General features: G+C 36.3%; 1 pseudogene; it reads right to left on the minus strand.

The window, feature by feature from the left end:
* Nucleotides 1-241: 241 nt before the first annotated feature.
* LOC147374729 (small nuclear ribonucleoprotein E pseudogene) lies at nt 242-520 on the minus strand (annotated as a pseudogene).
* Between the last annotated feature and the right edge of the window lie 10434 nt (nt 521-10954).

Consider the following 10954-nt stretch of genomic DNA (forward strand, 5'->3'; position numbering starts at 1 on the left):
TCATCTGTTCCCATACAAAGTAATTATATTATTGATCATATTATTTATGCTGTATATTTAACCCCTGTGGTTTATTTTTATAAAAACAGGCCCCCAGCATTTATTGTTATCTGGTAATAGCATAAGGATGAGCAAATCAATATGAATCCATGTTTCAGAACTAAACTGACAAAGTCTCTAACAAACGACACCTGAAAAAGCAACTGTTTTTTCAAATGTTTTCTTTCTTCATTGATCATTTCTAGCTGGATACACTTTGGAGCAGTATAATGTTATCTGCATTTAGCATGATCTGACCCATTTATTTTCTTGATTTTGTTTTAGATTGACTCTCTTTTGCATCATCTAATACAAGGTTCATACACTCATCAAAACAAATGATACAGCCCTCTATCCACGCATTCACTTGCTCATAAAGCCACACCTGAATCTGAGATCTATTTTCCAAGTATCTGAAGATGCGCTTGATGGGCTGCACCATCACTATTTGCATGTCCAGGCCCTGACCCAAGTACACCATGGAGGAAGTTCACAAAGAACTGTGGCTTATTTATTTCATGGCTGGAGGTTTGAACCTCTTAATAACCTTTACCTAGCTGTTCGTTCCCAAGGCAAACCATTCAATATCACAGTAATCCAAATCTATGCACCAACCAGTAATGCTGAAGAAGCTGAAGTTGAATGGTTCTATGAAGACCTACAAGACCTTTTAGAACTAACACCCCCAAAAGATGTCCTTTTCATTATATGGGACTGGAATGCAAAAGTAGGAAGTCAAGAAACACCTGGAATAACAGGCAAATTTGGCCTTGGAATACAGAATGAAGCACAGCAAAGACTGAGTTTTGCCAATAAAATGCACTGGTCATAACAAACACCCTCTTCCAACAACACAAGAGAAGACTCTATACATGGACATCACAAGATGGTCAACACCAAAATCAGATTAATTATATTCTTTGAAGCCAAAGATGGAGAAGCTCTATACAGTCAACAAAAACAAGACCAGGAGCTGACTGTGGCTCAGATCATGAACTCCTTATTGCCAAAATCAGACTTAAATTGAAGAAAGTAGGGAAAACTACTAGACCATTCAGGTATGACCTAAATCAAATCCCTTATGATTATACAGTGGAAGTGAGAAATAGATTTAAGGGCCTAGATCTGATAGTTAGAGTGTCTGATGAACTATGGAATGAGGTTCATGACATTGTACAGGAGACAGGGATCAAGGCCATCCCTATGGAAAAGAAATGCAAAAAAGCAAAATGGCTGTCTGGGGAGGCCTTACAAATAGCTGTGAAAAGAAGAAAAGCGAAAAGCAAAGAAGAAAAGGAAAGATATAAACATCTGAATGCAGAGTTCCAAAGACTAGTAAGAAGAGATAAGAAAGCCTTCTTCAGCAATCAATGCAAAGAAATAAAGGAAAACAACAGAATGGGAAAGACTAGAGATCTCTTCAAGAAAATCAGAGATACCAAAGGAACATTTCATGCAAACATGGGCTCGATAAAGGGCAGAAATGGTATGGCCCTAACATAAGCAGAAGATTATTAAGAAGAGATGGCAAGAATACTTAGAAGAACTGTACAAAAAAAGATCTTCACGACCCAGATAATCACGATGGTTTGATTACGGACCTAGAGCCAGATATCCTGGAATGTGAAGTCAAGTGGGCCTTAGAAAGCATCACTACAAACAAAGCTAGTGAAGGTGGTAGAATTCCAGTTGAGCTATTCCAAATCCTGAAAGATAATGCTGTGAAAGTGCTGCCATCAATATGCCAGCAAATTTGGAAAACTCAGCAGTGGCCACAGGACTGGAAAAGGTCAGTTTTCATTCCAATCCAAAAGAAAGGAAATGCCAAAGAACGCTCAAACTACCGCACAATTGCAATCATCTCACACGCTAATAAAGTAATGCTCAAAATTCTCCAAGCCAGGCTTCAGCAATATGTTAACCGTGAACTTCCAGATGTTCAAGCTGGTTTTAGAAAAGGCAGAGGAACCAGAGATCAAATTGCCAACATCTGCTGGATCATGGAAAAAGCAAGAGAGTTCCAGAAAAACATCTATTTCTGCTTTATTGACTATGCCAAAGCCTTTGACAGTGTGGATCACAATAAACTGTGGAAAATTCTGAAAGATATGGGAATACCAGACCACCTGATCTGCCTCTTGAGAACTTTGTATGCAGGTCAGGAAGCAACAGTTAGAAGTGGACATGGAACAACAGACTGGTTCCAAATACGAAAAGGAGTATGTCAAGGCTGTATATTGTCACCCTGCTTATTTAACTTCTATGCAGAGTACATCATGAGAGACGGTGGGCTGGAAGAAGCATGCACAAGCTGGAATCAAGTTTGCCGGGAGAAATATCAATAACCTCAGATATGCAGATGACACCACACTTCTGTCAGAAAGTGAAGAGGAGCTAAAAAGCCTCTTGATGAAAAGTGAAAGTGGAGAGTGAAAAAGTTGGCTGAAAGTTCAACATTCAGAAAATGAAGATCATGGCATCTGGTCCCATCACTTCATGGGAAATAGATGGGGAAACAGTGTCAGACTTTATTTTTCTGGGCTCCAAAATCACTGCAGATGGTGACTGCAGCCATGAAATTAAAAGACGCTTACTCCTTGGAAGGAAAGTTATGACCAACCTAGGTAGCATATTAAAAAGCAGAGACGTTACTTTGCCAACAAAGGTCCGTCTAGTCAAGGCTATGGTTTTTCCAGCGGTCATGTATGGATGTGAGAGTTGGACTGTGAAGAAGGCTGAGCGCTGAAGAATTGATACTTTTGAACTGTGGTATTGGAGAAGACTCTTGAGAGTCCCTTGGACTGCAAGGAGATCCAGCCAGTCCATTCTGAAGGAGATCAGCCCTGGGATATCTTTGGAAGGAATGATGCTAAAGCTGAAACTCCAGTACTTTGGCCACCCCATGCAAAGAGTTGACTCATTGGAAAAGACTCTGATGATGGGAGGGATTGGGGGCAAGAGGAGAAGGGAACGACAGAAGATGAGATGGCTGGATGGCATCACTGACTCAATGGACGTGAGTCTCAGTGAACTCCGAAAGTTGGTGATGGACAAGGAGGCCTGGCGTGCTGCGATTCATGGGGTCACAAAGAGTTGGACATTACTGAGCGACTGATCTGATCTGATCTGATTTTACCCAGACCACACCTTCATCACTTCTGCCAACCTTCCATTTATTCTCTGAATCTATGAGTCTATTTTCATTGTTTTATTTTTTGTTATAACTTAGATCATGTGGTATTTGTCTTTTTCTATCTATTTCACCTATCATAATTCCCTCTAGTTTGGTCAGTGTTGTCAGAAATGGCAGTATTTAACATTCTGTAGTTTAGTAACATTCCACTGTATATACATATCACATCTTTTTAATAGCCTTCCAAGCTTGTCCCTCTTAAATTTCACCAATATTTCAGCCACCTAAAATACTTGCCACTTCTTGAGATGCATCCATGACTGTGTAATGCTTTTCCATTTATTTGGGACTCCTGTCCCATCTTCACCTGTCAATCCCTTCAGTTCCCATAGAACTCAGCTTTCTTCTATAACAGGTACCCAGAATAACAGGCAAATTTGGCCTTGGAGTGAAAAATGAAACATTACCAGAGTTTTATCAAGAGAACACACTGGTCAAAGAAAACATCCTTTTACAACAAACCAAGAGATGACTCTACACATTAACATCACCAAATGGCCAATGGCACAATTAGATTGATTATGTTCTTTGAAGCCAAAGATGGAAACGTCCTATATAGTCACTAAAAATAAGACATAGAACTAACTGTGGCTCAGATTATGAGCTCCTTATCAAACAATTCAGACTTAAGTTGAAGACAACAAGGAAAACCACTAGGACATTCCAATATGACATAAATCAAATCCCATATGATTATACCGTAGAAGTGACAAATAATTTAAAGGCTTAGATCTGGTAGACAGAGTGTCTGAAGTACTATGGACAGAGGTGCATAATACTGTACAGGCAGAAGTGACAAAAATAATTCACAATAAAAAGAAATGCAAAATGGAACAGTAATTGAGGAGGCTTTACAAATAGCTGAGGAAAGAAGAAAAGTGAAAATCAAGGGGAAAAGGGAAAGATAAAACCAAATGAATGCATAGTTCTAGAGAACAGCAAGGAGATAAGAAGGCCTTCTTAAATGAATAATGCAAAGATATTGAGTAAAAGAATAGAATGGGTAAGACTAAAGATCTCTTTAAAAATAGGAGATAAAAAGGGAACAATTCATGCAAGGATGGGCACAATAAAGGACAGAAACCATAAGGACCTACCAGAAGCAGAAGAGATTAAGAAAAGGTTGCAAGAATACACATAAGGACTATACAATAAAGGTCTTAATGACCTGGATAACCATAATGGTATGATCACTCACCTAGAGCCAGACATCCTGGAGTGTGAAGTCAATTCGTCCATAGTAAGCATTACTATGAACAAAGCTAGTGGAGGTGATAGAATTCCAACTGAGCTATTTCCAATTCTAAATGATGATGCTGTTAAAGTGCTGCACTCAATTTAGAATAGTTGCTCAGTCTGAGTCTTTGTGACCCATGAACTGCAGCATGCCAGGCCTCCCTGTCCATCACTAACTCCCAGAGTTTACCCAAACTCATGTCCATTGAGTCGGTGATGCCATCTGGTCATTTCATCTTCTGTCATCCCCTTCTCCTCCTGCCATCAAACATTCCCAGCATCAGGGTCTTTTCAAATGAGTCAGCTCTTTGCAACAGGTGGCCAAAGTATTGGAGTTTCAGCTTTAACACCAGTCCTTCCAATGAACACCTAGGACTGATTGCCTTTAGTATGGACTGGTTGGGTCTCCTTGCTGTCCAAGAGACTCTGAAGAGTCTTCTCCAACACCACAGTTCAAAAGCATTAATTCTTTGGTGCTCAGCTTTCTTTATAGTCCAGCTCTGACATCCATACGTGACTACTGGAAAAACCATAGCCTTGACTAGACGGACCTTTGTTGGCAAAGTAATGTCTCTGCTTTTTAATATACTGTCTAGGTTGGTCATAACTTTCCTTCCAAGAAGTAAGCGTCTTTTAATTTCATGGCTGCAGTCACCATCTGCCATGATTTGGGAGCCCAGAAAAATAAAGTCTGACACTTTCCACTGTTTCCCCATCTATTTCCCATGAAGTGATGGGACCAGATGCCATGATCTTCATTTTCTGAATGTTGAGCTTTAAGCCAATTTTTTTAACTCTCCTCTTTGACTTTCATCAAGAGGCTTTTTAGTTCCTCTTCACTTTCTGCCATAAGGGAGGTGTCATCTGCATATCTGAGGTTATTGATATTTCTCCCAGAAATCTTGATTCCAGCTTGTGCTTCTTCCAGCCCAGCGTTTCTCATGATGTACTCTGCATATAAGTTAAATAAGCAGGGTGACAATATACAGCCTTGACGAACTCCTTTTCCTATTTGGAACCAGTCTGTTGTCCCATGTCCAGTTCTAACTGTTGCTTCCTGACCTGCATACAAAATTCTCAAGAGGCAGATCAGGTGGTCTGGTATTCCCATCTCTTGAAGAATTTTTCACAGTTTATTGTGATCCACACCATCAAAGGCTTTGGCATAGTCAATAAAGCAGAAATAGATGTTTTTCTGGAACTCTCTTGCATTTTCCATGATCCAGCAGATGTTGGCAATTTGATCTCTGGTTCCTCTGCCTTTTCTAAAACCAGCTTGAGCATCTGGAAGTTCACGGTTCACATATTGCTGAAGCCTGGGTTGGAGAATTTTTAGCATTACTTTACTAGCGTGTGAGATGAGTGCAATTGTGCGGTAGTTTGAGCATTCTTTGGCATTGCCTTTCTTTTGGATTGGAATGAAAACTGACCTTTTCCAGTCCTGTGGCCACTGCTGAGTTTTCCAAATTTGCTGGCATATTGAGTGCAGCACTTTCTGTGAAAGTGCATCATCTTTCAGGATTTGGAATAGCTCAACTGGAATTCTATCACCTCCACTAGCTTTGTTCATAGTATCATATTATTATATTTTTAGCATGTTTAGTATTTACAGTGGTTATAATTAGTGTTTTCTTATTTCCTTCAGTATTGTTATGGGCTTCTCAATTTGATTCACTTTGTCAATGAATCAAACTATTATACTTCTAGCTTACTTTCCACAGTATGTCTCTTTTCTAATTTTTATGTCTTTTTAAAAACTATTTTGATATTGAGTTCTTATGTTTTTCTTATGTTCTTAGAGGTCCTATGTTCTTTTTAGGTGAAATCTGAATTATTTATTTATATTCATTTTTGAAATAAAAAATGATTTGATTTCATTTTTGTGAAATGAAAATTTCACGTGTTCACATTTCATCACATTTCATGTGATGACCTTAAAGTAATGATTTCCCTTTTAAGCACTGCCTTAAATGTACTTCACAAATACTAATATGTCTCATTTACATTATTACTTATCTAAAATATTATCTGATATCAATTATGACTTCCTAACTGAATCAAGAATTATTGAAAATCCATTTGACAATGTTAATTAATTGTTGCTAATTCATCTTAATATTATTTATATTTAACACAAATGCAATATTACTGTGAATAAATCTATCTTGCTTTTTTTAACAGTATAATATCTCTACTATTACTGATTTGAAAGTTTATAAATATTGGCACAACATATCCTGTTTCTCATATATGTATCAAAATAGTTCTAGCTTTTAACCTATCTGTAATTTTACAATAATTGCTTTGCATGCAAAATTAAAAGCTGAAAATCTCATGAATTACTGTGGCAATTTTTCTTTTGAAATATTAAAAAATACTTCAATTTATAGGTTAAGATTGTAGCATGTAAGGTAATTTGGACAATTTTCACTCCAGGTTTCATCTGGAATGCTGTACTATATCCAACAATAAGTACATTTGCCCTCTATTTCTTTCAGAGAATGCACTTCATTTGTCCCAGTGGTTTGGCTGGCCTGGAAGTACAATTGGGTGCTTCATGTACTTCTAATCACATTTAGTGGAATACAGAAAGTAGAGACAGGCAGTCTGTGCATATATAGAGATTCAAGAACTCTAAGGAACAAGTTAATGGAAAAAATTATGTGCTTACTTTACAGACTTTTGAACTTTAAGGTATGTGAAAAGGATGAATGGTTTGGAAATGTAATAGGGAACAATGAAGTCCCGGGCACATCCTTTATAATATCCTAAAGTCGAACTCCAAAATTATTTCTGTCCTGCAAGAAAATGTACTGGAATTTAAAGCATACAAATTCAAATAGGGTAGAAAGTTCTATACAAATTCACCTGATCTTTCCAACCATAGAGAAAAATAAATTAACTTTCTTAATAATTTTCCTAGGATGCAACATTTTTAATACTTCGCTCTACCTCTTACAGTAACTCCATAAAAAAAGCAATTAGAAATGACAAATGAATCTTTGGATTTAAAATATTTTATCAGAATGTTCACAATAATTTTTAAAAGCAATGCATAGAGTATTGAAATATTAAATACATGAGAAATAAAAAAAGTTCAAACTTCAATATTAAGAGATAAACACTGCATCAAGAAATAAATGGCTTGAATATATCCTTGGGGAGTATGCATACACACATACACACATATATGTATGTATATGACTAACATTTATTAGCTAAACAATATGAATTAAGAATTTTGATTAATATTTTATATGTTATCTCACTTATTCGTCTGCTGCTGCTGCTGCTGCTAAGTCGCTTCAGTCATGTCTGACTCTGTGCGACCCCATAGACAGCAGCCCACTAGGCTCCTCTGCCCCTGGGATTCTCCAGGCAAGAATACTGGAGTGGGTTGCCATTTCCTTCTCCAATGCATGAAAGTGGAAAGTGAAAGTGAAGTCGCTCAGTCGTGCCAGACTCTTAGCGACCCCATGGACTGCAGCCCACCAGGTTCCTCCGTCCATGGGATTTTCCAGGCAAGAGTACTGGAGTGGGTCGCTGTTGCCTTCTCCACTTATTCCTCTAGATAATCATATAAAGTAGGAAATATTTCCAACTACATTCGATGGAAGAGAAAACAAGCCAAGTAAATTTGAATAATTTGCCTGAGTCATGCAGGGATTTAAAGAGCTGAAATTTGAAAAAAATGAGAAAGTTTAGAAAACAACATGCTAACTTTCCCCCACTGAGTGCCCTCTGTTTGTATTCTTTTGCATATATTTAATTACAGTATTCTGTTCTTATTTTTGACATTTATTACTTTATCTGCTTAAAACATTTATATATTTATAAATAAGATATGTTCATCTATGATTTACTCTTTGTACTTAATACTATATTTTTTGGTCAACATTGCACTTTTTTTTAAACCATACTTTGTTGTTTTGTTTTTACTATATGCATGTTTTTTCAGAATAAGTCATAATGATCTGCTCGTAGATTAACTGACTGATATTTGCTATCATGCATAATCTGAATTGTTTTATCTCTTTAATCTTATTTTGTGTTTCTTTTCAATTTTCTCACAATTTTTTTATTTGAATGACATGAGTGTTATAATTAGATAATATAATAATTATTTTTTTAAAACATAGTTAAAACATCTTTGATCATCTTTGTGGTTTGTATTAATAATTAAAATTATTTCCAGAATATGTATGAAGTGATCCATAATGTTGCTTTTATTATAAATTAAGCCTTTGAATCAATTATCTATCTGCCTGCCTATCATCGATCTACTGTTTCTGTCTGGCCTCCAGCTCCATTGTTTTTCACTGGTAGCAATCAGGCTCTGCGTGTTGATCTACTCGTGTGAGTCACCTAGAGAATCTCCACTTCTACATCTATTTGCATTGTCATAACTCTTGGATAAGAGAGAGTTAATGTACTTTCTCAAATCATTTTAATTAATTTACTTTTATGTTATGAATTATAGCCAAAATATAGTCAATTGGACTATGGTCCAATATAGTCATTTCCAATTGGAGAAGGAAATGGCAACGCATTCCAAGTGTTCTTGCCTGGAGAATCCCAGGGACGGGGGAGCCTGGTGGGCTGCTGTCTATGGGGTCGCAAAGAGTCAGACACGACTGAAGCGACTAAGCAGCAGCATAGTCAATGTAATATTAGCTGGAGGATCATCAAGGAGCATGGAAAAACTATTGTATAGAGGTCATGCTTTAAACAAAGAGACTGAGAACCTTTTTGTTAAAGAAATCTGAGCAACAGAATTCTGATGGATCAATGAGATTATGTGATTAAATTATTTTTAAAATAAAAAAAAGCAAAAGCAAATTATAATTATTAAGTAAAAAGTATCATGAATTTTACTGACACAGTAAGACTTCCCAGAGTGTTTTGCTTGCACAAATAAGGAGAGCATCCAAGAGCAGCTGGCATTTGAATTGAATTTTGAAAGATGAATATTATTTCTTCAGGGACCTGACGGCTTAACCAATTTTAAGTATGCTAAGTGTCATTTAATTTAGATAAATTTCTAAACAGACCGATATCAATTCAACTGTTTATTTAATTTTCATCAACACATTACCAATTTTAAATTGGATGAGTGAATTGTTGTTCAAATTGATGCTTAACCTTCCAAAACATCAGGTCATTTTTAGTTGATTCCATGTGATGGTACTCGAGAGTATTAAAGAACTTCATGCGTTGCACCCAAAAAAAAAAAAAAAAATCACAGCAAGTAGACTTTTTTTCATTGCCTTTTTCTGTGAAGAAATTTACATTTCTTTATAAGGTTGTTTAAAGTTTTGTCAAGCTCTGCTCCTGTGACTTTTCTTCGCTTCCTTACATTTCCCACCAGGGATTTAAACCATCTGGTTCTGAGAGATGGTGCACTGTACTACCTTCCTAGTGAGGGCATCTTGCTAATAAGCAGTGATCAACAAGACATTTTAAGAGCTTGTATTTGGCATCACAAATACATATATAAGTGAATTTCTGTTCTTTACACTAACATTTTGCAAGTACCTTTCTTGTTGAAACATGCCATTGGGAAAAACAATCTGTTTTGCTAATGTTTTAAGCTCTTTAGAGAGTAACTTCTGTGCTTTATATGCATGGTTTAGCTTATATCTTATCATAGGGGAAGCAAAGAGAAAATCTGTTCCTGTGTGTTGTTACAAATGCAACTGTAGGAAAACTGGCAGTTGGCCTATTTTCTACCAGCTTAAAAAAAAAAAAAAAAAAGCTATGCTAGAGAAAATTAGGATGGATGCTGTCGTAAGTGTTGATGAATAATGCAGTTAAAATTGGAGTAAGATTCCTTTAAATAAATGAGATTTATCTTTTCTTTTGATTTCTTTTCATTCTCTCTCCTGTATGATTTAAATTGTCATAATTTAGTTTTTTTCTTTCTAATTTTAAAACATTTTTTTCCTGAAATAGATAATTACAGCTGATTGCACAGGAAATAGTGTCATTTATTGTTTATCTATTTTGAAAATTTGTCCAGTAAGTGTTTATAAAGAGTTTTGGCCATATCCATTAACTGAGAGACTGTCTTGGTTGATAAAAAAGAGAATTGTTTTCTAAGTGTAGCCATCTTCATTAACTCTATTAATGAAAGTAAGAAAATAATAGATAATCTTGAATTTTTCATTTGTATCTAACTCCAGAGTTTCCAAGGACAGAGTAAAGACAGTTTTCCTTAATAAAATATAGAACGGCAGGCCCTCAGAACAAAAAGGGATACTAGAGAGAAAGACCTCCCCTCTGAATGGTGAATGCTGATTTTGCAATGCATCTGGTCCACACATTGCACAGAGCAGCAGAGGGTCAGGAGCTTTGATTAACTTCCCATAAACGTCTGCCACGTTGCATGTTTGCCACTGCCAAGTGTTTTATTTTCTTTTATCTTATTTGATTCTTATAACAATATGGTGAGTTTCCTATTATTATGGATTTTCTTTTGAAGACATG

The sequence above is a fragment of the Bos grunniens genome, chromosome 4 (genome assembly GCF_055505025.1).
Source record: "Bos grunniens cultivar Pamir isolate PY7600 chromosome 4, Bosgru_T2T1.0, whole genome shotgun sequence".
Taxonomy (NCBI): domain Eukaryota; kingdom Metazoa; phylum Chordata; class Mammalia; order Artiodactyla; family Bovidae; genus Bos; species Bos grunniens.